The following is a 10892-nucleotide window of genomic DNA, read 5'->3' as shown; positions in this document are numbered from 1 at the left end:
ACAAAACAGGAAACACAAAATCACTCTTTCGAGGAAAAACTAATTGCAATAATCAGGAGCATGAAAAACGGAATACGACCATGGAGCAGGCTTGAACGTAGTCATGAATGAGAAACGAACTGGCACTGGACAGGTGGGGACTAACACCATATATACACAAGGTGAGGGGCACAGGTGGAAACAATCAGGGCGGGGTAACCAATCACGAACGCAGGAGACACATAGGGGCGGGGAGCATGGAGTCCTGAAACGAGAGGGAGAATTACTTTTCAAAATAAACAGAAAGCACAGGACAAAGGGACATGACAAAACTAATATAAAGAATAAACTTTTATAATAGTTTCCGAGACATCACACACGGTTGCACAACACATCTCTGTCTCTATAGTAAGGGGAGTACAACATACATTAAAGTATGTTTAGATACAATTCAAATGCATAAAGTTGAAAGTGAGAGACCCTTTGTGTTAGCAGCTTGATTACATTTTTTATATTGACATTTTCTGTGGAGCAGTGTTTGTAGAAGTCCGGCAAATTTGTATCTATCCCGTCATATTTTCAGGTAAAAATCATTTGACGGAGGCACAATTAACCCCTCGGTTGTCTTCCTATCAACTGTTCTCCTCCCAGTTTGACTATTTGTAAAGCATAGTATAAATGATCACCCAAATCTGTGTCACACCAATTAAGGCAACTGTATTCCTACTTATTACCTCAAGTGTTACTCTTCTTTTCTAAATATATGGTCAATAGACCTCTTTTACACAAAATCCAACCTAATTTCGGAGTGAAAAAATTGACCACAATTGCTATAAATGTGATTAACATAAAAAATCTAATGAAAGAGATCATGAAAAAAACATGTTATTTTCCTGGCACTGACATAAAACAAACCTTTATCCCAATATCCAAACATTTGGGGGATGGTCAAATGTTACCGGTGGACAACAGAAAGGTTAAATATTACTAAAAACATTGACCCACACGACTTATTTTTCCAACGGAAACACGTCTGTGGAGAGTGTTTTTTGTCACAGGAGAGGTACACTTATTTATTCATATTGGGTTTCAAGTGTTAAATCTGAAATAGAGTTGCAGTGTGTGTCAGAGAATGTAATCCTGGCGTTTCACATTTTCAGATTTGGTCCTGCCGCCGTGTTTCCTTTGAGAGATGTGTTGATATTCTCAAATTGTCCAGCTTCACAGGAGTCCTTATGCAAACTTTTGCTTTTGAGATGGGAACACTGTGAAAGCTCTGCAGGGAGGAAGTCAATAAGGCTGCAAGGCAATGTATTCGATTTGATCTCGCACCACATGGAGAGCCATGATACTTCTACATTTTAATGCCAGCACTGAGATCCAACGATAACATATTTATTTTTGTAACTTTCTAATACTTAATTGATAATGTTAAAAACCAATATATGCAATATATGTATCTTCTACTGCAGATCCACTGATGCTGATGCATGGCTCCTCTGTGGAGAAAACCAACAATACTCTCCTGTAAAATAAAAACAGACCGTTATCATCACAGAGGAATGAATCTGTCAACTGCCAAATAAGTCCACAGTTGAACAATGGCGTGCCCTAACATGCGGTGATACCCTCAATGTAGAAAAACAAGGCCGCGTGCCACCACTATTTCCTCATTATGAGCCTGCGGGGGGGTGCGTCGTCACTTAGAGAGATAATGTGACAGCTCAGAACAAAGAGCCAGTTAAACAAAGGCAAAAAACAACAACACTGTCGCTTTCTCCCAAGGGACAGTGGGCAAGACAGAAAGGAAGGGAGGGTAAACATGGAGAAAGCACAGAAACAAAGAGTGTGTTTTGATATTTAAACTGAGCTCTATAGATAGACAATCAGATCGACCGTCAGCAATCCATCTTCCAGATTTCGCCTGCTGAGGCAAGGTTGCTCTAAATCATCCTGAGTAAAGACTCTGTCTGTTGGTCATATTTATCACTCATAATGTATGCTCTGGTTTGTGAGCATATGATGTATGAATGGGGGGGTTTCCATATTTCATTAGGGCACAATGTTCTCAAAGGTTTAATTGTTCATAGATATGTTCTCTGGTTGTGCAGCCCATGTTGAATCCAAGGAATCATGTTTATGTTTGACTATTCAGAAATGATATTCAGCGCCAGTGTTCAAGAGGTTTGTCCTTTTTGTGAAGAGACAGACAGTGAAGACAGGGGACATATAACATCCACATTTATGTTGGAAACCACCTTTTATTTCCTGTTTTGTCTGATATGCATGTCACCATGTGCACTTTGACGAGCATCTAAAAACCTCTGGAGACTGGAGTCATCATTATTTTCTGTTTAATTGACGGAGAAAGGCTGACACTAAGACATACAAAAAATAAGAGTTATATATTTTTTATTTAGGGGATGAATTACACACACGATACGATAATAGGTTTATGTAATAACCGGAAGTACACACTAACGGCTGTAGCCTTTAAGAATGACTTTAGCTAACGTGAATTCTACTGAGTAACAACGATCAACCCCAAAATACTTCACTTACTTAACATATTTAGCAGAAATAAAAGAAGACAATGTCAGTGAACATTTAATATACCCAAACCACAACCAAATGCATGGATAGTGGAGGTTTGGATCAGATTGTAATCTCAAAAAACCACCTGTCTGTCCTGCTCACATTGATGAGCTACTGCCAGCAGGGGGAGACAAATCCAACACAATAGTAATAATAATGTCATGATAAGGACAAAGCATGCCCTGTCTTAACCATATATGTATATTATAAGAGTGGAGTGTGTCATAGTAATGTCATCCATTGATTGGTGGACTTTGGTTTGAACCGTTGAAGTAGATGTTTTGGATTTCGCTATCTTGGTTTTTTAGAAGCAGAAGAGACACGTACTGTAGAAGTGAGACTGAACGCTGAAAATACATTTTTAAGTGGCTAAACTGTCAGGTAAATATATTTAATAAGTGAAAACACAATGTAAGAGGGTTAAATTGGAGAGCACCAAGACGATGATAATAACCACTTGACCAATTAGCTTAATTGGGAGAAAAGTTACAGTTATAGCAAAAAGAGGAACTTATTGTTATTGTTTCAGTGAATGTTGACTTAATGTTGAAGTAATGGGGTTTGAGTTCCAGTTTAATTAATGCTTCACCACTAAACTGGCGAATACTAGTTCATGTAAATAAAATCCTGAGGCAGAAATATGGGGAAACATTAAGAAGAATTGCTACAGTAAAAATGATTAATTCAATGCCATTTTAATGTAACTTTCCTCAACTTTCTTTAACTTTGAGTCCATTGTCATTCGTTGCAAAAGGCTTTTCATTTCCACCCACACAAACCGCTGTGTGAATTATGGCTCTTGGTTTATCTTCTGCCTCCCCAGTCGTCTCCAATCCGACGTGTTGGGAAACAGGAGATGAGTCAGCCAACAGCAGTGACAAATATAATACAGTAAGAGTTGTTTAAAGTGAGCTGGATTCTCACTTTTGAACAGTTGAGTAATGTTCTTCTATTGGTGATTTGACATATTAACATTTATGCCTAGCATTACCACATTTACATTATAGCTTTTTCCCAATTCTTAAACTCTTAAAGGCAAATCACATTTTTTAATTATATGTGGAACAGCTTGGAAAAAACTATGGTTATGCTGCATTTTTTTTATAATCCTTTAAGCCCCATTACTTTGTTTCTGATCTGTTTCCTTAAAAGGGGCCTAATTGGTGTCTCTACTTTAAAGAGTCCTCTCCTGCTGATGTTCAGGTGTATATCAGTATGTAGTGTCTCTACTTTAAAGAGTCCTCTCCTGCTGATGTTCAGGTGTATATCAGTATGTAGTGTCTCTACTTTAAAGAGTGCTCTCCTGCTGATGTTCAGGTGTATATCAGTATGTAGTGTCTCTACTTTAAAGAGTCCTCTCCTGCTGATGTTCAGGTGTATATCAGTATGTAGTGTCTCTACTTTAAAGAGTCCTCTCCTGCTGATGTTCAGGTGTATATCAGTATTTAGTGTCTCTACTTTAAAGAGTCCTCTCCTGCTGATGTTCAGGTGTATATCAGTGTGTAGTGTCTCTACTTTAAAGAGTCCTCTCCTGCTGATGTTCAGGTGTATATCAGTATTTAGTGTCTCTACTTTAAAGAGTCCTCTCCTGCTGATGTTCAGGTGTATATCAGTATTTAGTGTCTCTACTTTAAAGAGTCCTCTCCTGCTGATGTTCAGGTGTATATCAGTGTGTAGTGTCTCTACTTTAAAGAGTCCTCTCCTGCTGATATTCAGGTGTATATCAGTATTTAGTGTCTCTACTTTAAAGAGTGCTCTCCTGCTGATGTTCAGGTGTATATCAGTATGTAGTGTCTCTACTTTAAAGAGTGCTCTCCTGCTGATGTTCAGGTGTATATCAGTATTTAGTGTCTCTACTTTAAAGAGTCCTCTCCTGCTGATGTTCAGGTGTATATCAGTATGTAGTGTCTCTACTTTAAAGAGTCCTCTCCTGCTGATGTTCAGGTGTATATCAGTATTTAGTGTCTCTACTTTAAAGAGTCCTCTCCTGCTGATGTTCAGGTGTATATCAGTGTGTAGTGTCTCTACTTTAAAGAGTCCTCTCCTGCTGATATTCAGGTGTATATCAGTATTTAGTGTCTCTACTTTAAAGAGTCCTCTCCTGCTGATGTTCAGGTGTATATCAGTATGTAGTGTCTCTACTTTAAAGAGTCCTCTCCTGCTGATGTTCAGGTGTATATCAGTATGTAGTGTCTCTACTTTAAAGAGTGCTCTCCTGCTGATGTTCAGGTGTATATCAGTATGTAGTGTCTCTACTTTAAAGAGTCCTCTCCTGCTGATGTTCAGGTGTATATCAGTATGTAGTGTCTCTACTTTAAGAGTGCTCTCCTGCTGATGTTCAGGTGTATATCAGTATGTAGTGTCTCTACTTTAAAGAGTGCTCTCCTGCTGATGTTCAGGTGTATATCAGTATGTAGTGTCTCTACTTTAAAGAGTCATCTCCTGCTGATGTTCAGGTGTATATCAGTATGTAGTGTCTCTACTTTAAAGAGTCCTCTCCTGCTGATGTTCAGGTGTATATCAGTATGTAGCATCTCTACTTTAAAGAGTCCTCTCCTCCTGCTGATGTTCAGGTGTATATCAGTATGTAGTGTCTCTACTTTAAAGAGTCCTCTCCTGCTGATGTTCAGGTGTATATCAGTATGTAGTGTCTCTACTTTAAAGAGTCCTCTCCTGCTGATGTTTCAGGTGTATGTCAGTATTTAGTGTCTCTACTTTAAAGAGTCCTCTCCTGCTGATGTTCAGGTGTATATCAGTGTGTAGTGTCTCTACTTTAAAGAGTCCTCTCCTGCTGATATTCAGGTGTATATCAGTATTTAGTGTCTCTACTTTAAAGAGTCCTCTCCTGCTGATGTTCAGGTGTATATCAGTATGTAGTGTCTCTACTTTAAAGAGTTCTCTCCTGCTGATGTTCAGGTGTATATCAGTATGTAGTGTCTCTACTTTAAAGAGTCCTCTCCTGCTGATGTTCAGGTGTATATCAGTATGTAGTGTCTCTACTTTAAAGAGTCCTCTCCTGCTGATGTTCAGGTGTATATCAGTATGTAGTGTCTCTTCTTTAAAGAGTCCTCTCCTGCTGATGTTCAGGTGTATATCAGTATGTAGTGTCTCTACTTTAAAGAGTCCTCTCCTGCTGATGTTCAGGTGTATATCAGTATGTAGCATCTCTACTTTAAAGAGTTCTCTCCTCCTGCTGATGGTCAGGTGTATATCAGTATGTAGTGTCTCTACTTTAAAGAGTCCTCTCCTGCTGATGTTCAGGTGTATATCAGTATGTAGTGTCTCTACTTTAAAGAGTCCTCTCCTGCTGATGTTCAGGTGTATATCAGTATGTAGTGTCTCTACTTTAAAGAGTCCTCTCCTGATGATGTTCAGGTGTATATCAGTATGTAGTGTCTCTACTTTAAAGAGTCCTCTCCTGCTGATGTTCAGGTGTATATCAGTATGTAGTGTCTCTACTTTAAAGAGTCCTCTCCTGATGATGTTCAGGTGTATATCAGTATGTAGTGTCTCTACTTTAAAGAGTCCTCTCCTGCTGATGTTCAGGTGTATATCAGTATGTAGTGTCTCGACTTTAAAGAGTCCTCTCCTGCTGATGTTCAGGTGTATATCAGTATGTATTGTCTCTACTTTAAAGAGTCCTCTCCTGCTGATGTTCACCCTCTGTCTGAAACCAGAGCCCAGTCTGCTCTGATTGGTTAGCTGGCCGGCTCTGTTGTGATTGGTCAACCACTTAGAGATGTCCCGCCCCTTCAGCCTATCATGTACAACATGTTGGTGTGCTAGCCAATAGGAGCTCATGTGCATTGTAGTGACTGTGTGGGAGAGAATCTCTAAGTCACTGAGCTGCGTTATGGAGAGGCGAAGTCCCTCCCTTTCCGGGGGACCTCCATGGGACCTTATTTCAGAAAAAGTATGTATTGAAGTCAATGGCGAGAGAAAGATTATCTTTCGATCCCGTTTGAATTCAGCCACGAATTACACATATGATGTTTGTCAATTTAAAAGATAATTTCAAGTCAAAAAAATTAAAATGTGTCGTAAAACTGTGAAGTAACACTTTCTTTTGTGTGAAAGCGCTCAATGAACTCCATCTCCCGTCTCGCACCACACACCCAGACGGCCGTCACGTTGGCACATTTCACTTCTTTCTTTCAGAATGAGGCGGAAAGTATTAAAAGAGATGAAAATCACTCCAAGTCTGGGCATGTTGAGAGCTGTGCATACACACAAGGGGAGTGAGTCGGTTCCTAAGAGCCAGCATGCGGGACCGGGATTCTGGGATTTGTAGTCTTTCTAGTTGCATATTTTTCATAGTCTTATATTTCAACAGTTTTACGACAAACTGTGACTTTTTTGACATGGAAATGATTTTGTAAGATTGACAAACATCATATGTGTAATTCGTGGCACAATTCAAACGGGATCGAAAGATACGCTTTCTCTCTCCATTGACTTCAATACATAATTTTTCCGAAATAAGGTCCCATGGGTCGGAAGTAGATGGGCGCCGGGCGGGACTTCGCCTCTCCATTAAACTATTACCCTGAGGATTACCTTTAATATTTCTTCCTAAGTCTTTACTTTATTTTCCAGTAACACATCCTGCTACACTCCAAATAGTATTAGTTCAACAGTTTCTCTCAAAGAGCAAATACTGTCTTTTTAAACATGCAGTTCAAAAGAGGAGAAGACCAGATAGAGAGGCACGGGGATATAAATTGGTGTTTGGAAGAGAAAGCAATCTGTCAGAGCACATAACTACAGCGCAGTGATTTAAACACATCCAGTCAGGCGGAGCATGTTTGAAGAGTGGCTTCACCTATCAGCACATCTCTGCAGCGCTGGGCTCCACAAACAACACTTTCCATCTGACCCTACTCTCTGCAGCGATTTATGTCTGGCAATAGCTGAGTTGTTATATACAAAGTGTCTGAAAATGATTATGTATTTTAGCAAAGGGATTGTATGTAAAGGTGTACGCATTTTCATAATGTAGCTGTAGAGAAGATGCTATTTTAATGCATGTTCTGCTGATGTTCAGGTGTATATCAGTGTGTAGTGTCTCTACTTTAAAGAGTCCTCTCCTGCTGATGTTCAGGTGTATATCAGTGTGTAGTGTCTCTACTTTAAAGAGTCCTCTCCTGCTGATGTTCAGGTGTATATCAGTATGTAGTGTCTCTACTTTAAAGAGTCCTCTCCTGCTGATGTTCAGGTATATATCAGTATGTAGTGTCTGTACTTTAAAGAGTCCTCTCCTGCTGATGTTCAGGTGTATATCAGTATGTAGTGTCTCTACTTTAAAGAGTCCTCTCCTGCTGATGTTCAGGTGTATATCAGTATGTAGTGTCTCTACTTTAAAGAGTCCTCTCCTGCTGATGTTCAGGTGTATATCAGTATGTAGTGTCTCTACTTTAAAGAGTCCTCTCCTGTTGATGTTCAGGTGTATATCAGTATGTAGTGCCTCTACTTTAAAGAGTCCTCTCCTGCTGATGTTCAGGTGTATATCAGTATGTAGTGTCTCTACTTTAAAGAGTCCTCTCCTGCTGATGTTCAGGTGTATATCAGTATGTAGTGTCTCTACTTTAAAGAGTCCTCTCCTGCTGATGTTCAGGTGTATATCAGTATGTAGTGTCTCTACTTTAAAGAGTCCTCTCCTGCTGATGTTCAGGTGTATATCAGTATGTAGTGTCTGTACTTTAAAGAGTCCTCTCCTGCTGATGTTCAGGTGTATATCAGTATGTAGTGTCTCTACTTTAAAGAGTCCTCTCCTGCTGATGTTCAGGTGTATATCAGTATGTAGTGTCTCTACTTTAAAGAGTCCTCTCCTGCTGATGTTCAGGTGTATATCAGTATGTAGTGTCTCTACTTTAAAGAGTCCTCTCCTGCTGATGTTCAGGTGTATATCAGTATGTAGTGTCTCTACTTTAAAGAGTCCTCTCCTGCTGATGTTCAGGTGTATATCAGTATGTAGTGTCTCTACTTTAAAGAGTCCTCTCCTGCTGATGTTCAGGTTCATATCAGTATGTAGTGTCTCTACTTTAAAGAGTCCTCTCCTGCTGATGTTCAGGTGTATATCAGTATGTAGTGTCTCTACTTTAAAGAGTCCTCTCCTGCTGATGTTCAGGTTCATATCAGTATGTAGTGTCTCTACTTTAAAGAGTCCTCTCCTGCTGATGTTCAGGTGTACATCAGTATGTAGTGTCTACTTTAAAGAGTCCTCTCCTGCTGATGTTCAGGTGTATATCAGTATGTAGTGGTTCTACTTTAAAGAGTCCTCTCCTGCTGATGTTCAGGTGTATATCAGTATGTAGTGTCTCTACTTGAAAGAGTCCTCTCCTGTTGATGTTCAGGTGTATATCAGTATGTAGTGGTTCTACTTTAAAGAGTCCTCTCCTGCTGATGTTCAGGTGTATATCAGTATGTAGTGTCTCTACTTTAAAGAGTCCTCTCCTGCTGATGTTCAGGTGTATATCAGTAAGTAGTGTCTCTACTTTAAAGAGTCCTCTCCTGCTGATGTTCAGGTGTATATCAGTATGTAGTGTCTCTACTTTAAAGAGTCCTCTCCTGCTGATGTTCAGGTGTATATCAGTATGTAGTGTCTCTACTTTAAAGAGTCCTCTCCTGCTGATGTCCAGGTGTATATCAGTATGTAGTGTCTCTACTTTAAAGAGTCCTCTCCTGCTGATGTTTCAGGTGTATATCAGTATGTAGTGTCTACTTTAAAGAGTCCTCTCCTGCTGATGTTCAGGTGTATATCAGTATGTAGTGTCTCTACTTTAAAGAGTCCTCTCCTGCTGATGTTCAGGTGTATATCAGTATGTAGTGTCTACTTTAAAGAGTCCTCTCCTGCTGATGTTCAGGTGTATATCAGTATGTAGTGTCTCTACTTTAAAGAGTCCTCTCCTGCTGATGTTCAGGTGTATATCAGTATGTAGTGACTCTACTTTAAAGAGTCCTCTCCTGCTGATGTTCAGGTGTATATCAGTATGTAGTGTCTCTACTTTAAAGAGTCCTCTCCTGCTGATGTTCAGGTGTATATCAGTATGTAGTGTCTCTACTTTAAAGAGTCCTCTCCTGCTGATGTTTCAGGTGTATATCAGTATGTAGTGTCTCTACTTTAAAGAGTCCTCTCCTGCTGATGTTCAGGTGTATATCAGTATGTAGTGTCTCTACTTTAAAGAGTCCTCTCCTGCTGATGTTCAGGTGTATATCAGTATGTAGTGTCTCTACTTTAAAGAGTCCTCTCCTGCTGATGTTCAGGTGTATATCAGTATTTAGTGTCTCTACTTTAAAGAGTCCTCTCCTGCTGATGTTCAGGTGTATATCAGTATGTAGTGTCTCTACTTTAAAGAGTCCTCTCCTGCTGATGTTCAGGTGTATATCAGTATGTAGTGTGTCTACTTTAAAGAGTCCTCTCCTGCTGATGTTCAGGTGTATATCAGTATGTAGTGTCTCTACTTTAAAGAGTCCTCTCCTGCTGATGTTCAGGTGTATATCAGTATGTAGTGTCTCTACTTTAAAGAGTCCTCTCCTGCTAATGTTCTGGTATATATCAGTATGTAGTGTCTCTACTTTAAAGAGTCCTCTCCTGCTGATGTTCAGGTGTATATCAGCATGTAGTGTCTCTACTTTAAAGAGTCCTCTCCTGCTGATGTTCAGGTGTATATCAGTATGTAGTGTCTCTACTTTAAAGAGTCCTCTCCTGCTGATGTTCAGGTGTATATCAGTGTGTAGTGTCTCTACTTTAAAGAGTCCTCTCCTGCCCGGAGTGTGTTGGAGAAAACTCCCTCTAGAGGGAACATAGGGATTTATTTTTACATGTTGCTTATTCTGAAATGAATTTGTATTTAATCCAAGGACCCCACAGGAAATCAGGAGCACATATATGTATAATATTTAATAAAAAGTGTGGAGGGATGGAATTGATTAATACGAGCCCTGTAGCCCGTTCTCACCCCTTAGCAATCTACATGTTCATATTATTCAAGTCAGTATGTGCCATATAAAAAACTTGCATAATCCAGCTGCACAGCACTTTAGCAACCATATGGATTAATTGTGTGTATGAATAATATATGTTAATGGAGCGCCCTGCAAAGAAATAATAGAGAGACAGACCCAGTTTAAATGTTTACAAAGCCTGCCAAAACAGTTTCTTTTTTTTATGTATAGCTTTGAATTAGCACTATCCACCTTTTAAATGTTTTTAATTTAATGAATGTTTTTGTTTTTTTTGTCTCACTTTTACTCAGTGGGATATCTGTTTTTAATTTATGGATAACTTATTATTATTATTATAGTTTTAATTTGTATTC

The sequence above is a fragment of the Trematomus bernacchii genome, unplaced genomic scaffold, assembly GCF_902827165.1.
Source record: "Trematomus bernacchii unplaced genomic scaffold, fTreBer1.1, whole genome shotgun sequence".
In the NCBI taxonomy this organism is placed as follows: domain Eukaryota; kingdom Metazoa; phylum Chordata; class Actinopteri; order Perciformes; family Nototheniidae; genus Trematomus; species Trematomus bernacchii.
The sequence above is the reverse complement of the archived record's forward strand: the minus strand, read 5'-3'. Positions refer to the sequence as shown.